At 40.0% G+C, this 17865-nt stretch overlaps 1 long non-coding RNA gene across 1 annotated transcript; it reads left to right on the forward strand.

The window, feature by feature from the left end:
- Positions 1 to 4284: 4284 nt before the first annotated feature.
- On the forward strand, positions 4285 to 4776 carry LOC146441193 (uncharacterized). Its single transcript, XR_014850419.1, has 2 exons — positions 4285 to 4446; positions 4533 to 4776. It is a non-coding gene; the product is annotated as an uncharacterized LOC146441193 (long non-coding RNA).
- The last annotated feature ends 13089 nt before the right edge of the window (positions 4777 to 17865 follow it).

Here is a 17865-nt window from a genome sequence, read left to right on the forward strand (position 1 = left end):
TCCTTTGTATTTTAAGGGGCAAGGAAGAGCTGCTCTTCCAACAGGCCCATTCTGTCACTGAGTAAAAAATGGGCAAGCCTTTTCTATTTGGCTTCCCAGTGAGGAAGAAGCAGTTGTAACAAAGTATACACATATACCAAACCTATTCCTGTTTAATTTAAAAATTAGCATACTTCCTGAAGCAGAGATGGATCAGCAAGGTCAAGGGCAGGCCCTTTGTTTTGAATACCAATACTTTTACTCCTCTGCATTACCTTGGGCACAGGAACGATCTGCTAGAAGTAGATGGCTGAGAGCAAATTTAGCCACACTTTCATATGGCTGCTCTTGCTTTCTTCAGGGCTTTGTGCAGCAGAAGTGAAGGGCATGGCAGGCTGCTCTCCTTCCCAGCTCTGTGCTCTCATGGAGAGCTCTTTAGGAGCCATACTCAGGAAAAGATCACCCCTTGGCAACACTTGCAGCATTATCAGCTATAGCAAGTCAAGGCCTCATTTGAAATAAAACTACACTATTCTTTTCTTCCAAGATTTTATGTTTACTAACTTCAGTCTTCTAGTAACGTTTCACTTCTCATTTTCCACACCAGGCTAAAGGTACTTTTTCTTTTAAGCTCTTTGTTATTTTCTTTTAGAGTTTCTCCCCTCTTCTTTTATCTGTATGCAAACACCTTGTAACTTACTCCTGTAGTATTGTTCAACCACATTGTAGAAGAATCTAGTCAAGCATTTGCAACAATAAGATTTTCTGAAACATTGCAAGGGTGTTTGGTTTTGTTGCCTTTTTTATATTTTTTAACAAAATTTAGGAGACAGTGTGCTACCTTCATGCCTCAGGAACTTTTGGATAAATTTGTATTATTTTTAGTTTTATATTATTTTATTGTCCTTGTAGTTCCACAGTTGGTTTTTTTTTAAGTGGGGGAAAAACCTTACAAAGATGAAACCTGACATTTTATTCAGCAAATCAAGAAATACTTGAATGTTAACATTATAATTGCTGATTTTGACAGTGGTTTGTTCTTCTCAAAGGCTTCTCCAGTCAGCTCAAGACATGTAATGTCTTTACTGTACATCAAATCAGTGAACACTTTTTATTAGCATTTTTTCATTCATACCTCTTAAAGCTATAGTGTTTCTGGCTCACACATCATCACAAAAATATTGTTGTCTATATCCAACAAGGTCATGCATTACTTAACTTCTTTACAAATGTATGTGATCCTGAACATGTTTTTGGAGTTCAGAAACAAGAATAGCAGCAACATGCCTTCTTGTGTACCAGCTATGAAAGAAGCTGAGGGCAGGGAAGTAGAAAAATGTTTCCACCAATTAGAGAGGAATTTTTCAATAACTTACATTCTGTTTAGTTGTAATGATTTGTGTGTGTTATTTGATCCATGCCGGTGCCATTTCCTGTAGCAATTGAAATGCAAGATTGATTGGATCAAGGCTAATAACAGGTTCATTCATATAAATATATACTCAGCATTGTTCAGTGTCATTTTTAAATGGTTCTGAGCTAAACCAGGAGTTTTTAAAGGGAATAAAATACATGGTTTGCCTAAAGAATGCAGTCCTTCCAAAAGAGTTGACCAAAAATTATTTAATTTCATTTGTTTACAGTGAATTCTAAACAAAGATATCAAACCAATTATTTTTAGGAGCTGACATTCAGATATTCAGAGCCATTAGCATTGATAAAGAGCTAAAACTTAGTAAGTTTAAATTATAAAATGGCAAAGATTTTCTGTTCTTCTCCACAGCTCCAAATAGACTAATCACAGGTTTTTTCCGTGATGTCATGTACCATTTAACAACCTATGAAATAACTACAATATCTTTAAGGAATGGCAATATCATACACAACAGAGACTAACCATGAATGTTACTACTGACAGGATTCTCTATGTACATTCTTTATTACCGGGAGAGAACCTATGCATTTTTTTAATATTGACTGTATTTTATAGCTGCTTACCACTTACTTCTATAGTGTCCTGTTAAATTGCCCTAACATTGGATTTTTTCTTAAACAGTACTTGCCACAAAAAAATCAAAGTATTCTTACTTCATGTGGAAAATCTTCTTACTTCACATGAATACCCACCAGTAAATTGAACTATAGAAGTAATCTCTGTGTCCCTGCAGATTGTAAGATTACCAGTCAGAAAAAAAAAAAATTAACTCATTTCAGCCTCATTTTTTTTAACCTCACCCTTCAGAAGTATTTCTCACCTCAAAAACTGCTAATAAATGCAGGTAATGACCTTGATTCAAATTAACTTGCAGGGAGTCCTGGTTGAAAACTCTGGCTCATTTTATCACATGGAGTATCAGTGATTTGATTAGTCTCCAATAAACCTTTTTAGGATTTAGAAAAGATGAGCTGGGTGACACAAAGGAAAAGCAGCTGAGTTAAACAGCAGCTCAGATGGGGGAACTGTAACAGCCAGCATCAGAGGAGACTGTGCAGGCTGTGAGAAGGGCTTATGAAACTGCATCCATGGAACTGATTCTCCCATCCACTGAGCTGTGATTAACACAGTTCCATATGAAGCTGGGGGAAAAAACAGGATTTAGTAATATCTGCAAAACATATTGTTCTGAAGGAAAAATAGTCTAGTTTGGCTGGTTGGTCTAGGGTAAGTGCCAAGATAGCTAAATCATCAGCTCTCAGGCACTCCTGGGAAAGAGTGTGGAAAGTCCTCTGATTTTATACAGTGTGTTAAAATAGTTCTTTTGTTTGCATCATGTTGAGGTTGAATAAGATACCATCTGTGCTGAGTTTTACATCTTATGACAGGAATAATGATCATAATTGGTCTGTTATCAGCTACTTCTACCCATAAAAGAGATACAAAGATGGGTACCACAGCAAAGCAGGCCTGGATGGGTGCCCAGTTTTGGCTCTTGCCTACAAAGGTTCAAAAAATGCAGTAGGACTCTGCACAGATTGGAGGCAAGCAATTGTCTCTGAGAATTAGTTCAAGTCTTTCTAATTCAAAAGGAATTGAAATGCAATTCCTTTGAGAATAGTAACATTTGTTTCTCATGGTAAGAGGGCACAAGTAATCACAGATAATGTATAAATGAGTCCATTAAATGTCCCCAGGATTGGCTTTGAGACCAAATGACACAGAAGAACCTGTCCATGCAGTTAAATTCTCTGATCCTCCAAATCAGGTGTCTGTATCCAAACTGCCATTGGGAATGTTCACTGACCAGTGTCAAATTTTGAAAAGGGCCCAGGACTTTTTCAAGATGGGCTATCAGCCTTGGGCCAAAACTGTGCTTGGAAACGTCACAATTTAACAGTGTGGATCACAGACACACAGGGTCCAGGACTGTTCCTCTCCCTGCTGCATTTATTGCTGTAGATATTGTCTCTGTGAGTAGGAATCTCTCTGCTTGTGTGTCCTCCATGTATGACACATGAAACCCATCAATTTAAAATTTGATGTAGGGGTAGAAAGATTGACCACCAGGTGCCACATGGATGGCAATGAAAACAGGTAAAATAAAGAGTGTTTAAATAAGAAACAACTTACGGTGTGGAAACAACTTACACCTCATATACACTCTAATACTCTCTCTCTCTCTCTGTGTCTTTCTAGTCTGGGCCTTTCCACTGTTATTGCTTGTACTGCATAGGCTGTTCATGAGCATAGATTTGTCATTCAGAAGGCTCTTTCACTAATGCTAGAAAAGTAATAAGTGAAAATCCTACTCTTAATGTACATCTTCACCCCCCTCAAAAAATTGTTACTGCAAACATCTCACCTTGATCCTGCTTTAGAGTTCCTTGAGTACTTAGAAACTGAGATTACTGAGCTGCATCTTAGTCCGCACATCAGTATGTAGAAATCATGATGAGACACCACTATTAACCTCTGATGTTCCTTTTGCTGTTGTCCGTTAGGGTTTTCTGTTAGTTTAAGTAGTTTAATTTCAGCAAATATCTTGCACATGGCTGAAAAGGGCAGGGTCACATAAGTCAGAGCCTGCTTAGGACTCACAAGAAAGCTACATTCGCATGGCAGTGGTACAGGGAAGAAATAGGCAAAATTGTGGCAGGGGGATCAGGTAATTTGGTGACAGAACATTACTGCCTTGTGTAAAGCAATAGCACATAAGCATTTATTGGTGCTGGTCAGTTTTGCATAAAATGAAATTGCTCTTGAAAAGTTGGCCCACACTACTTAGTGTTTCAAAGCTGTACGACAGCACTGGCAGTGAGTTGTATCAGTGAGACATTTCCAAATAAGCTTTGTGCTGGCAGGCGGGTGGTGCTGGAGCTCCAAGTATTGCAGAGAAGTGGAGGCTGCCCAGGCACTATGTCCTGCCTCCTCTAAGCATACGAGCAACCTGAACAGCAAAACTGAAGTGCATTGTTTAAAAGACATATGTGTGTTCCATGCCAATGCAGGCAGGAATTCTTCTGTTGTAGGTAATTCCACATAATTCCCAGACTACGGCAGGATCTGTTCCATCTCATTTCTGAATCCTTATACTTCTACTGGCACTCTTTTCCAGATGGGAGAGGAACAGGGAACAGGAAGCCCGTGATTTGTCTGAGTAGTATGGACCATCTGTACCCAAACAGGAAATTAACTGGGTCTCCAAAGCTCCAGAACAAGGCTGTCATCATAGGGTCATCTATTTTCCCTGTCCCACTATGCTTCTTGTGAAATAAAATGCCTTTCTCTGCTCCCCTGGGAATCTGATTCTGTGTACTGAATAAATAAAACAGTGAAAGCAGGAACAGGAATAATTTTCTTTCCCATTTAAGTGTTTCCAGGCTAATTTATTCTGTGTTCGTATTTCACTTTTCTCTATCGACCTTGCACATTTTCTGTATTTTCTTCCATGTTTAAAACACAGTCTGTTTCACATGTCATTCTTTCTTAACAACATAATACTTGACATAATCTGCCCTCTGGATCCTTTCTGTGGTGTAATTATATTATCTTTGTTGTTATTGATTTCTGTTGCTAGGGGATGAGGTCGTGCCACTTCTGGACAGTTCTTCTTTGCAGTTCAGCTGTATACTTTTAACTCTTAAAGATTTTCCTCTTGAGAACACTGAATGCCAAGTTTTTGAAGTCCTAAAAAATGCCAGCAATCCCAGAGGATGATTTTGTATGAGGAAAGATTGCAAGATTTAATTATAAAATAGCAAAACAGACAGCAATTGGGAGAGATTCTGATCTTAGCTGTTTTTTCTGAGAGCAGAATTTGGCCAATGAACTTTGATTTATTTCTTCAGCCTTGCAATATTATTTTTCAACAGTTTGAATGCTTCCAAGTTAAAGTATTATAGGATTTCTTTATCAGTTGCATACTTCCAATTGAATTTTTTTTTTTTTGAAGGGGCATGTCCTTTTGAAATACTTAAACTACTTTTGCTTCTCACTGAGCTTCTGCTTTGTGGTTGAACTTACATTCCCTTTTCCCCGCAGAACAGAAATTTGGTTCCACAAGATTAAATGACTGATGCAGAATTTTTAAGATTAGAATAACAGTTGAAACCAAAGGGAAGGGTGAAATAGCTGAAGGAGGCTTTTTAAAACAAAATTGCTACTTTCAGTATAAAGTGGGATTTATTTTTGGCTGGTTGGCTTGTTGGTTGGTTGGTTTCTTTAAGGCAACTTCAGACTGTACTGTGCTGTGCTCCTGGCTGAGACTTTCATATTCTCTTGGGATAAAATCTATGGCTTCAGACTTCCCAATTAATCTCTCACAATCTCACTGCAATATTCCCCATATACATTGACTTCTACCTGCCTCTCTGAGAGCCCACAGTACCACCTAAGGATTTTAGAAGTTGGCACCTCAGCTACTGTAGCCTACAAATGGTGGCTAGAGTATGCTTATGGCTACAAATGCTTATCTATGGGGTGCCAGGTAGCTGAAGGCAGGCTATGCCAGACCCTCATCCCTGGTCTACTTCAGCCTGCTCTGGGCTTTGCAGCTGGGTGAGCTGCTGAGTCCCAGCTGATGAGTTTTGTGGTTGGAAAAATCTGCCGTACTATCATGGCAGACTCTGCAGATACCTAAAATTGTTCACTTGACAGCTTCAGAAAATACTGAGATATAATAGCAGACTATTTTAGAGGGGCTTTAACACACTATTTCATTGTATTTTGTCTACTGTTTGCTTTCTTTGCATGAGGCTGCCAGATTCCACCCAGTATGCAGTAATTTTAACATTCGAGATTCTGTAATTAAAACCTAATTTAAAATGTGGCAGAAGGTGGGAGATTCTTTTTCTAACTTTTTTTTTCTGTTTGCCCTTAAAATTTGTATGTTACAGAGGTGTCTCTTGGAGGCACTCTCAGAATTATGTTCTCTTGTACAAAATAAATGTCCAGCTTGTAATGAATGTGGTATCAGTATCTGCAACTACATTTAGGTCTGTATCTGTGTTCCTGGCTGGAGCAGGGAAACATTTATCTCTTCCCTTTACCTAAGAACACTTTTCTTCTAATAAATACTCTTGTGCTTTCTGTATTAGTATGCTTTTCAGCCTGCTCTTCTCACTTTGGTGATGAATACATAGGTGAAAACAGCAAATGTAGCTGCCATTAAATTGCATACTAGCAAGGGGGAGTAGCCTCAGAAAGTGACTTTTGGTCCTTTAAACCCAAAGTGTTTACACCAGATACTTTTTCTCGTTCTAACCTAGCCTGAAATGTGTCCTAAGCTGAATGTACTTGAGCTAAGGCAAAATGCACTGCTTACAGCTTGCGTGGCTCTTGAATGAATCACAAGCATTATGTCCTTCAGTGCAGAGTCCTACTCTGTACATACACTCATACACATGCACACACTGCTTTTCTGTAAAAAATCCACTGATTTCTGCAGCAAGTCACAGCATGGCCCAGGTCTGAAAGCTGGGTTACAATGACATGGCTGGGTTGATAAAGGATAAGTCTATGAACACCATCACCTCATTGCTGGTAACCCAGAAACAGCAAAAAGCCAAATGGATACACCTTTTTTTTGCCCCCCACGAGTTTTGCTGTTCCCAAATCCTTTCTGACTGTCTGTCTGATGTGGTGTAGACCTCATGTTTAGTCAGTCAGCCAACAAGGGAGATCATATATTCTAGATGCTTGTCCACTTCCAGGTACATGTGTAACATGCATATGCTACATGACGTAGAAGAAAACTGTATACTGAGAAAATGATTCATGATGACATCTCCTAAAAGTGTGGCACAAAGGAATTGGTGGACAATTTTTATGCGAGCAAAAATGTGTCAGATGCTCGTGAGAGGAACAGGGGAAAGCATTAATGTCTGCAGAGGCCTCTGTCTTTTTCAAATGCAAAGATTTGCATAGAAAATAGCACTTCTTTTAAACCTCATAAAGCTGAAGTCTTACTTTCTGCTAGAAGATCCCTCTGGTGATGCCAGCCATCCTTTATGAGCCCTGTAGGAGCACCATCTTTAGTTACAGCTGTCAGAGACAGACTCTTCTCTGCCTCCTCCTTTGCCTGCTGGCAGAGCTCCCAGATTGGACCCGTTTGTCTGTCAGCTTGTTCACCTGCATCAGCCAATGGCGTGCAAAGGCTTCCCAGAGAACTCGACTCCCATCTCCCTCAAGGTGAGAGTAGCTCTGTGACAGACTCTCAGCACACAAAGTCTCTCAGCACCAGGGGGTGTGAGATTTCCCTTCCCACTGTGCAGAGTCACACACAGCCCCTGACACAATCTGCAGTGAGGATGCCCTCCAGCTGGCTCGTTAGGGCTGGAGCCAGCCAAACAATTGAGCACTTACCTCAGCAATTTCTGTTCCTTATGAGCTTAATCCTAAGGAACTGAACCTTTTCTCCTACATTTAATATAATAAATGCAAACGAGGGATGTGCATGGGAGGAAATGAGTTGAAGCAGAATTGTATACGTATTTATACAATGCTTATTTAATCTGCTTAAATTCTCTCTTATTTAAAATGATCTTGTTTGTTTCAGATCACCAGTGTAAATATAAACCTTCTCACTGATGCTATAATCTGAGTCTTCATGAAGGTCCTTTGAAGACTTTATACCCTGAGCACTCTTGTTTATATATCCATTACCTCTTACACCTTAATTTACACCCATAGTTTACACCTCAATCAGAAAGTTTTATAATATGAAACCTTCATCCTCGGGTAATGCACTAAAAATACTTATTTACAGTGAGAGCAAAACAGAAGGGGATTACTAACAGCTTTTCTTTCTCTACTACTGCTGCAGGCAGCAAAACAGTGGAATTAAATTTAGCTTTATGTGCTGTCTAATCAGATGATTCCAGGATTACAGACTCTCTCTGGCTGCTATGGCTATGAATACATAAAACTGGTCAGTTGTGCAGTGTTGCATTTGTGCTCCTGCCATTGAATTAGCTCAAGGTAAGCTTTGTGAGGTGGGAAGAAAAGGACTGGAAAGGGTTAGGAGTCAAGGGAAGGATGCTGGACAGCTGGGGTTGATTTGGATTGGTACAATTCCATTGGAGTCAATAAGACTGTCTGAGTAATGACTCAATACAGAATTTGGCCATAACATTTAGATCCAAGAAAAAAGGTGTCCACAGTTCTATGGAGACTGAGCAGGGTCACACATGGGTTACGTTTTTGAACATTATCATTCTCTTTCTGGGAGAACTTTTGGCATGTGTTAGTAGAACCAATCTGCTTGTACAGGTCCTATACCTGTAGGTGAAAGCAGTCATCTGTTTTATCGTAATTGCATAGCTTGCACAGTGTACAACAGTTTCAATGAAAGCTTTGCAAACCCAGTCCTTGAACTTAATGATTCAGGCATTGAATTCACTGAGGTGAGCGATCTAGCCATTTGGATTACATCCTTGGGCAATTGTTTTCCCGAATTTATCTCCAGTCTGATTTGGAATCCTCTGGTGTGCTCAGCATCGTGGAGGAGATGTATGCTTGCAGCCTTGTGCTTCACAGTGATTTTGAAGTGAGAGAATCTGTCAAAATTGTCAATGGCTCTATTTTACTTCTGCAGCCACCTGGCTGCAACTGCCCAGCCCCAGTATTTCTTTCATTTCCATGGGGTTTTCACAGTTCTGTTGTAGAATCCTGATTCTATGAGTACTGAAGTCCTCCTGCCTGAGCTGGCAATAGGAAGTGCTGAGGGGTAGTTTTCTTTTTTTTTCTCTGTGCCCCTTTGGTCACTTGGGATTACACGGAAGGAATTGACCTAATCATCAAAGACCCAGTCTTCAAGCCCTTCCTTAATTTCTGCTCATTACTTACTCAGGCAAGGATCCAGTTGACTTCCTGGAGTTCAGCCTCAGCAAAAAAACAAATTAAGGACTTGGCCTCAGGTCTGATGTCATACTCCATTTCCTTTGGCTTTAACTCTTCATTTTGCCAGGTAGGGAAACTGCACTAGAGAAGGTGGAGAGGGCTTGTCTGGATCATGGATTCTTCAAGTTACCAAGCATTTCTGTTGGGTTTTTTTTCCAAAACACAATGTAGATGTCAGATATTGAGACATCTCTGAGAAAATGCCAGTGGTGTCACTGGTGTATAAGAATTGAGTGGGGAAATTAGTACTAGTTTCTCTGAATACACAGAATATAAGCAGATATTTGAACAACTGATTTCTCATAAAGGCTCTGATTACTCATAAAGACTCTGCAGCCCTCTTTAGAGCTCTTTATCTTATCTGCTGCATGTCATGATGGCATTTCCTGGCTAAAAGAGGACCCCAAAATGTCACAGGATAAGTGCCGTTTCCTGCCCTGGCACACCCAATGCTGCCTGCCATGCCTCCAAGGAGAGGCAGATTTTGTTTCTCTGTTCTATGGAGATATACATACGTATATATACATATATATATATATATATATATATGTATATATATATATACACACGTGTAAACACAAACACGCATATACATATGTATATGGGTTTTTTTGTGGTAGATAAGAGGTCACTTCTTTACCACTATTTGTTGATTCAGTTTATTCCCCATTTGGGAAGGAAATTGTAATGCAAATAAATTAATAATGTGGAGTACCTATTCCATTTTCCCCCCTCTTTGTTGTCAGGGAGACTTAGCTGACTCCACGTTTTCCTTTCTGAGGTCAGGGGCTTAGGCATGAGCAAAGCCTCCCTCGGGCTATGCTCTGTTCTTGCATATTTAGGCTCCAAAGAACAAGACAGAAAAAAAACTTAAGTCTTCTAGATCTCCTACTCCCAACTGCTTCACGAGTGCTCTGAAAGGGCCTTGCCCTTTCCAATTCAAGTTAGCATCTCAGATTCAAGAGAGCAGACAAATGCATGATTGTTCCATAGATATGTCTGTCTCAGTTGAATGTCATTACTGGAATGCTGTCAGAGTAGATATCCTGTAGTTTCTTTGAGACAGATGCATTCTGTCTGTGCCAAATATATTGGCAAACACACAAACACACACAGGCACACACTCACGCAAATACATTTGTGGAGAGTTCCCAAGCAGCATAGTTGCATGCAAATATGAAAGATAGCTAGGGAAGCAGGGCACTCGGCAATCCTGGGCAACCCCAACTGATGATGTTATGTGGATCCTGACAAAGAGTGGATGGCAACAAAATTCTCTGAGTCCCCTCACAGAAACGGCACTGGCCTCTGTGAGAAAATAGCTTAGAGTTGTAGAGCTCAGCAAGCGAGGTTTGGAGCAATGAGAAACTTGCACCTTCCCTTCAGCTAACAGGTTTCAGAGGGTTTTCAAGCTGAGTGAAATATTCACAGCCACAAACCTTTCAAGTTTCTTTTGTGCAAAAAAGCACTTTGGTAATTTCCAGCAGGCGTAAACCAAAATTTATGAAGAACAACCACGTACTCTTAAATGAGTTGCTGCAGCTCTACTTTTGCATGTGTTTGAATTTTGGTAGGAAATGCTCTAAATGGCCTTAGTTACTTCACTGGTATTTGCCCCATGTTGTTTTTTGCATCCTGGTTCACGTTTCCCAACTATTAATTAACTTTAGTGAGGGACCAGACATGACGAAGCCCTCCCATCCCAACTGCCCCATATGTTATTTCATTATACCTCAATTTTTCACAGCTCATTCTTCCTTCAGCACAATCATCCATTTGGTTATTGGCTTCTGTTTTCTTTTCACACTTTCCCCTGAGTACATGCACATTCCCTAGGTACAAAGAAAAAGAAGCTCCAAGATTCTGAGCCTGCTCTGTGGCTTATGGGTTCTGCCTTTCTTTCCAGTTTGCAAGAAATGGCTCAGCAGAAGAGCTTTAGCTGGTGCAAATTACTGAAATTCCATTGCCTTTCAGTGGAGCTCCAATGCTGTGTAGACCTGGTAGCCTTTAGCTTCTGCTTGTTTCTTCAGCTACTAAATCATCAGGAGACCTGTGCTGGGACACAGATGAAGCAAGGAGCAGTAACTCTACAACAAAATTTACAGGATCCATGTCAAGGAAACAGACTGGAACATCATTGTGATGTGGGTATTAATCACATTGTAAATTTGGAGCTTGAGCCCACTCTTCCTCTGGTCAATCAGAGAAGTCATGCTGCTCCTGTAATCCATAATCAGACCCTTCCTGAGGATGGGAAATAATACCAGTCCAATCCTTTATCAGTCTTCGGCCCATGAATTTAAAGTAGTTTCACTGATGTCTGTGGTAATCATTGTACAGTCAAGAACTCCATCTGCAATGAACACATTTCCCACTAAGTATGGGAAAGCCACTTCCAGTTCATGGAAAAGCAATTAATCTTCTTCACCAGATTTTTCCCTTAATTGGATGACTTAGCTTTTTACCAGAATTTAAGAACCAATGCTCTACAAATAATAACTTTGATTTTGTATTCAAAGGAAAACTCAAACCTACTTAATCCAGGGGTTTTTTTATGACCTACCTTGCTCCTTAGCAAACCCTAACAAGGAAACAAATAGGCCACACAAATCACTTTTACGCTACTCGTGTCCCTAACTGGGGATAGGTCTATTTATATATGTATATATATGTTTGTATATTTATATTTAGTTATATTTATCTATTTATATTTATGGATTGTGCACATGCACCAGCTCACAAAGAAAGGAAATGGATGGATGACAGAAAAGGAAGGCATAATTTCCATTAGCAATATAATGTAGATGTAAAATTTGTGGACTGCAGGATGTTTCAGAAAACAAAGGACAGACCAGAACTTCTTGAATTTTTGTGTTTGGAGAAAGCTTAAAATTGTTATTTATTCTCTTTCACCCAAACTGGTATTTTATTTCAAATACTTTGCAGCCAGTGCGGAAATGCTATACATTCCTTCTTTAGCTCCAACAAAGGCAGGAATGGTATAACCTAGCTCCAGAGAAAAGGAAACTTTATTGAAACTGCTTCTTTTCCAAAAGCGTCAGACCTCTGACCATGATGTACTTTGAATGGTACTTACAGACTGGACCTTTCTTGCTCTTACTTTTATGTAATACTTTGTTGATTCTACCAGTTCTCAGGCACAGATATTAGGAGGACATAGCTGTGGATTAGCTGGTTCCGTGCAGCATTTTGATCATCACAGTATCTGAAAATCCACCTCCACTCTTTAGCAAAGTGACTGACAAAAGTGGCTGCATCACTAAGATAGTAAAAACTCACAGGTTCTGTTGCCTTACCACAGGCAGTGACAGACAGGAACAAATGCATTCTAAAATAACCTCAGGAATGCACAGCTTTGTCATTTTGTTTTCTTTCTGTGCAAGAGGAGAACTTTATTCTTAATTACTCAGTCACAATTGAAACAAAACTTCCCTGTTAAGTTTCTTGCAAACTGTATCTCATGAGTAGACGTGCTGCAGCACAGAGGCTGCATCAAGTGCTTTATCTCTGGGAATACTTTTAGAAACAAAGAAAACCCAAAAAGTTTTGTAGGTTCTTGAATTTGCAAGCAGCATCCTGTAGAGCTATGTTATTCTACCTTGCTTGCAGCAAAAAATAGAACATTAGAAGCTCTCTGAGAAGGAAACAGCTTTTAGTTTCCCAAACCTCAGCACTGCTTTTACCAAGTGGAGGCAGGGCTCATTTCAGCAGTTCTGTGCTGGAATTCATATTTATGGAATTCTATTTATCATAAGCATTCTAGCCATGTTACAAAGAGATCTTTATACCACATATAGGTGGTTTAGTTTCTTTAAGAAGTGTTTGCATACTTTAAGAATACTATGTTCAATGCCTACCTTCCACTCCACATTCCTGCCTCTTACTTAGTCTTACAAACTTCACAGTTGAGCATCCAAGCCTTATCTTCTAGAGGTCTTTTTCAGTGGGAAGACTAATTAAAGAGGCTATGTTCTTGTTCGAGGGAGAATACTCAGATCCTTCTTCTTAGATTTCACTTGTTCTCTGCCTTTCAGTCAAACATGGAAAAGTACAAGTTTTTCAGAATGTTGTTTAACTTCAACATAATTGAGAAAAAAATATTTCCATAGCTGAGAGTTTGGAGATTGCAGAGACTGGTAGCTAAGTGCTGCCAACAGCCCAGACCACTTAGTATGTATGTTTTCGACCCAAAAAAAGTGAAACTCCAATTAGGAAAAAAAGGCTCAAATTTTCCAGGTTAGTGTAAATAACTGTAAAAACTAGAATGCTCGACCTCAGTGAATATACCAAATCAATTTCCACAAACCTCTACTTTTACAGCAAATTCTGGTTACTACATTCAAATCCACAAGCTCTTTGTTATTTAAATAATAACTATCAAATTGTATTTCACTTTTTTGATAAAACCATCAAAAAAGTACCTGATCCTAACAAAGGGAAAAGCAGGTGGAGAATGAAGATAGAGCTAATTTTTACCACCTGGAATCACTGAACTGTTTCCTTATGAAATTTTTATGTGATTCAGGGCCACTGAAGAAATAACAGTCCATAAAATCGAATCAACACTCATTAAATCCAGAAGGTGAAGTTAGTTTACATGTACAGTAATCTACAAAATCAATGACCTACACAGTTTCTCTGTGGCTGTTTATGTTAACTGCATTCAGGGTTAGGGGAAAATTTATCTCTGGGTAGGTCAATATAATCTCCTAGAAGTTAACTGAGATGCTCACACACTGAGATTGGTCCTTTATGTTTTGAATGTTAGTGGTTCAAACTATACTTTGGAAAGTATTGGTAGCTACAGCAAGGATTTTCCATTTGCACATTGCTGCTGTGTCTCCTAGCCTACACAGCTGATAAGAATAGCATCTGATAGGACCCATCTGTGACTCAGAGGTCTGAGCTTGTTGAGGAGTTGTAGTGCTGGAAAAGCCCCGGGGAGAGCTCTGCCTGACTCAGTCAGGAAATCAGCAGTGTGTGCTGCAATGTTAGTTCTGCATCCAGCACGTACACTATGGACACCAAATATTCCAGCTGCAAGCCAGGAGACTACATCCACTGTACTGAAAGGTAGGGAAATCCCAAAGCTGTTCTCAGCTTATAGAGAAAGTCCTCACAAGCTGGCAGAGGCTATTCAGCTGTCCAGCCTTAAACTTTCACAGGAAAAGTATCTGTAAAATCAGTGGATGAAATGGACACACAATATCTTTTAGATAGTGACAGTATAGTATGTGATAGTACGGCACACCAATATTTTTTAGAATGTCATGCATTTATACTGGCATTTTTCAGATGTGGACAGCAGAAGAAAAGAAAATATTAAACTGATGATATGAAAGTTTCTTCATTGATACATCTCTATATTTCAATTGTCACCACTGTGCAATTTCATGAGCTTCTAAATGCTTTCTGTGCCCTCTTTTCTTTTTTCATTAGGTGATCCAAAAAGTGTCTGGGTAATGGTCTCTAGTGAACTGTGGTGATAGGGATGTATGTATATCTGTATATCTGTAACTTCATGATCTCCTCCTAAAGCAGAAATTATTACAAACTGCTCCACACCAATGCTTTAGATGTCAATATCAAACAAAAGGATGTGGGTCAAACTTTTCTTCGCTTGTCAGTGTGAGGATTGTCTATAAAGTAAAAAGCCCTTTGAAGGAAATGAGTGGAATCATCAGCACTGGTGAACATAGAGTGTGAAAGCACATTCTCCCATGAAAATTTATTTTTTAAAGATAAATGCCCAATATTCATCAAAGCAGATGTCAATTAATCTAATCACAGAGTACAAAATACTTCAGTTGCTAACTGTATTGGCACATGTGATCATGTGTGATTATTTTCTGATGCCTCAGCACTGTGCCATAGCTTTTATGCATCCTTCCCCAACTTGTTTCTCTTTTCCTTGCTACTTACAAATAGTTCAAAATTAACATATTTCATCAGGTACCTCCTCTCCAAAGGAATTAATGTGCAGCTGGAGCAGCTGAGGGAATAGGACTAGCAGTAGGGCTTGACTAAGAGACTACATCACAAAAGAGGCTTGTATCAACGGGTTGCTCAGGACCTTGGTCTACCAGATATGCTCCTTCTTTACTACTTAATTATCCTCTCAAAAATTTACTTTTCTTACACCCAAGAAAAATCACCTCATTCTGGTTTATGATTGCTGTCTCTTATTCTGCCAGTCTTCACCTCAGCAAAGAGGCTGACTCTGTTCGCAGCAGCCTCTGTAGGTCCTGGGGGCAGCAGGTGCCTGAAGCCATCCCATCTCTGGGTTGAAGCAGCCCTACTCCCTCAGCCTCTCTCACAAGACAAGTGCTTTAGCCTCGGCTGCCTCAGGAGCTCTCTGCTGAACGCACTGCAGTTTATTGACTGCAGCCTTCATGCACTCAGCAGCCCAGAGATGAACCCAGTATTCCAGAGGTAGCCAAACAAATGGCTAGAAAAAAGAAACAACTGCTTCCCCCGTTTGCTGTGTGTATTCCTGCTGACACAGCCCAGGACACTCAGCCTGCACCCCTGCCAGGATCCTGCTGGCTCAGGTTCAACCAGCTGCACGCCAGGACCTCAGTCCCTGCTCCACAGAGCTGCTGCCCAGCCAGGCAATCCCAACCTGCTTCCTATTGGGTGTTAGCCTGTCCCAGACACAGGGCAGGGCAGGTGTCCTGACTGAATTTCATGAGGTTTACTGTCAGCTCATTTCTCCTGTCTAGCTCCTTCTGAATGGCAGCCCTGCCCTTGAGCACGTCAGCTGCATCCCCCACATGTCCCTCCTCTACAGGTCGTTACAAACTTGATGAGGATATTTCTGTCTCCTTCTCCAGACCCAGGCCAGGGGCCCTGAGCAAGGCCCCTTGTAACCATTCACAAACACTTTCATATAACTTTTTTTCCATGCATTCTTAATTACAAGCTAAAATTGTTGTAAGTATTGCACAAAAAAACCCTTGGACAGTAAATCTGTCCAAACATGATTCCAGAAAACTTGTTGCAAGATGGTCTAAAGAAAATAAAATTACGCTGCCAAGATATTTTGTAAGGCAGCAGGAATTGGTGGAGTAATTTCTCACGTTATTTTGGCATTTTCCTATCTGACAAATTTATGGGGTTGGTGAAAACTGACTTAGATTTCACTTATGGCTTAGCCCTACAGTACTTCCAGAAACAAATATGGAGGAGTGTCAGCATGCCCAAAACTGAATTGAAGACCTATATAACAAAAAGGATAATATGTGAGTGGCAGGACACTGTTCATAGAGAAAAAAATCACTCTGGTCTAATTGTATTTTTGTTTATCTTTGAGCCCAATTCTCTGATGCTCACGTGGCCCTGACCTCAGAGATTGTTAGCAGAATATTTCATTAGAAAAAAGCAGAATAAGACATTTTTTAAAGTTAGAATCTCTTTACACTACTAAAACACGCACACACAAAGAGGCAAAATGCCAAAAATTACACATTTAAAGCACAAAAGATGCAGAGCCAGAAATTCCCTGGCTTCATTAGAGGTGTGAATATTGCTATGTAGTTTTTACTCTGAATTTTGGCTCTGTTCTCACTTAGTTGTCATCTTTATTCATAAGCTCAGAAATTCTGCTGAGTGTGTCAACTGCCTCTTTGCTGCTGTGGCCAAATGTGTTTTCTTCTCGTTTAGAGTATTTCTTGCAGATCCTCTCACTGGCAATACGTTCTTGTTCATGTGTTGGCTTGATTTTGCTAAAAGATAAGACAGGTAGGCTTGCAAAAGTAAAAAATTCTTTCTCTTAAATCTTCCATAGTTTTGCATTTGCTATCTTGCCTGCGCAATTAACAGGTTAGCTGATATGATAGTTTGCCTTTTTTTAATAGCTCCAGTGAGAATTTTGTGATTTTGTCCAAGTATTCCCACTTAAACATCCATCATCTTCAGTGCAGCTCTCTGGGTTTGTCTTCCATGGGATAAAGTGCTGTGTTAGAGGTATCTGGCTACTCTGAGTGACTTGGTTTGTACACACAGCACAGCTCAACTTCAAGCAGACACTAGCTTCAGAAATGAAAGCAGCAGAGCTACACCAGCCCAGCACTAAATCCAGGCTAGTTAACCCACATGGAAAGCTCAACATATTACCCAAATCTTCACAGCATCTTAGGTCACACCTTGTTTTTCCTCCTGTCGAATACGTGGTATGGCTGCTTCATGTCTGAGCAGCATCCTTGAGCATCACTCCAGTGTGCCCCCACTAATTGTATTTAACTGGGAATATCTTAATGACCATTGCAATAATGTTTACCATTCCTAAAGCCCCTTTCCCTTTGGCTTGGATGAGCCAGTGCAGTCAGGCAGCACAGGAGAGATGCACTGAAGCCATTTTCAAAAGCAAACCAAAAACGGCTCTGTTATCTGTAGATCTAACTGGAAAAAGTACAACACTTCTTGGAGAGAGAGGTACTGCACAGAATGGCAAAACTACCTTTGAAGATGCTAATAGCACAATTTTGTCAGCTCATACATTCTGTCTACAAGCACAATAATGATGGTTG

The sequence above is a fragment of the Lichenostomus cassidix genome, chromosome 2 (genome assembly GCF_008360975.1).
Source record: "Lichenostomus cassidix isolate B80296 chromosome 2, HeHo_3.0, whole genome shotgun sequence".
NCBI lineage: Eukaryota > Metazoa > Chordata > Aves > Passeriformes > Meliphagidae > Lichenostomus > Lichenostomus cassidix.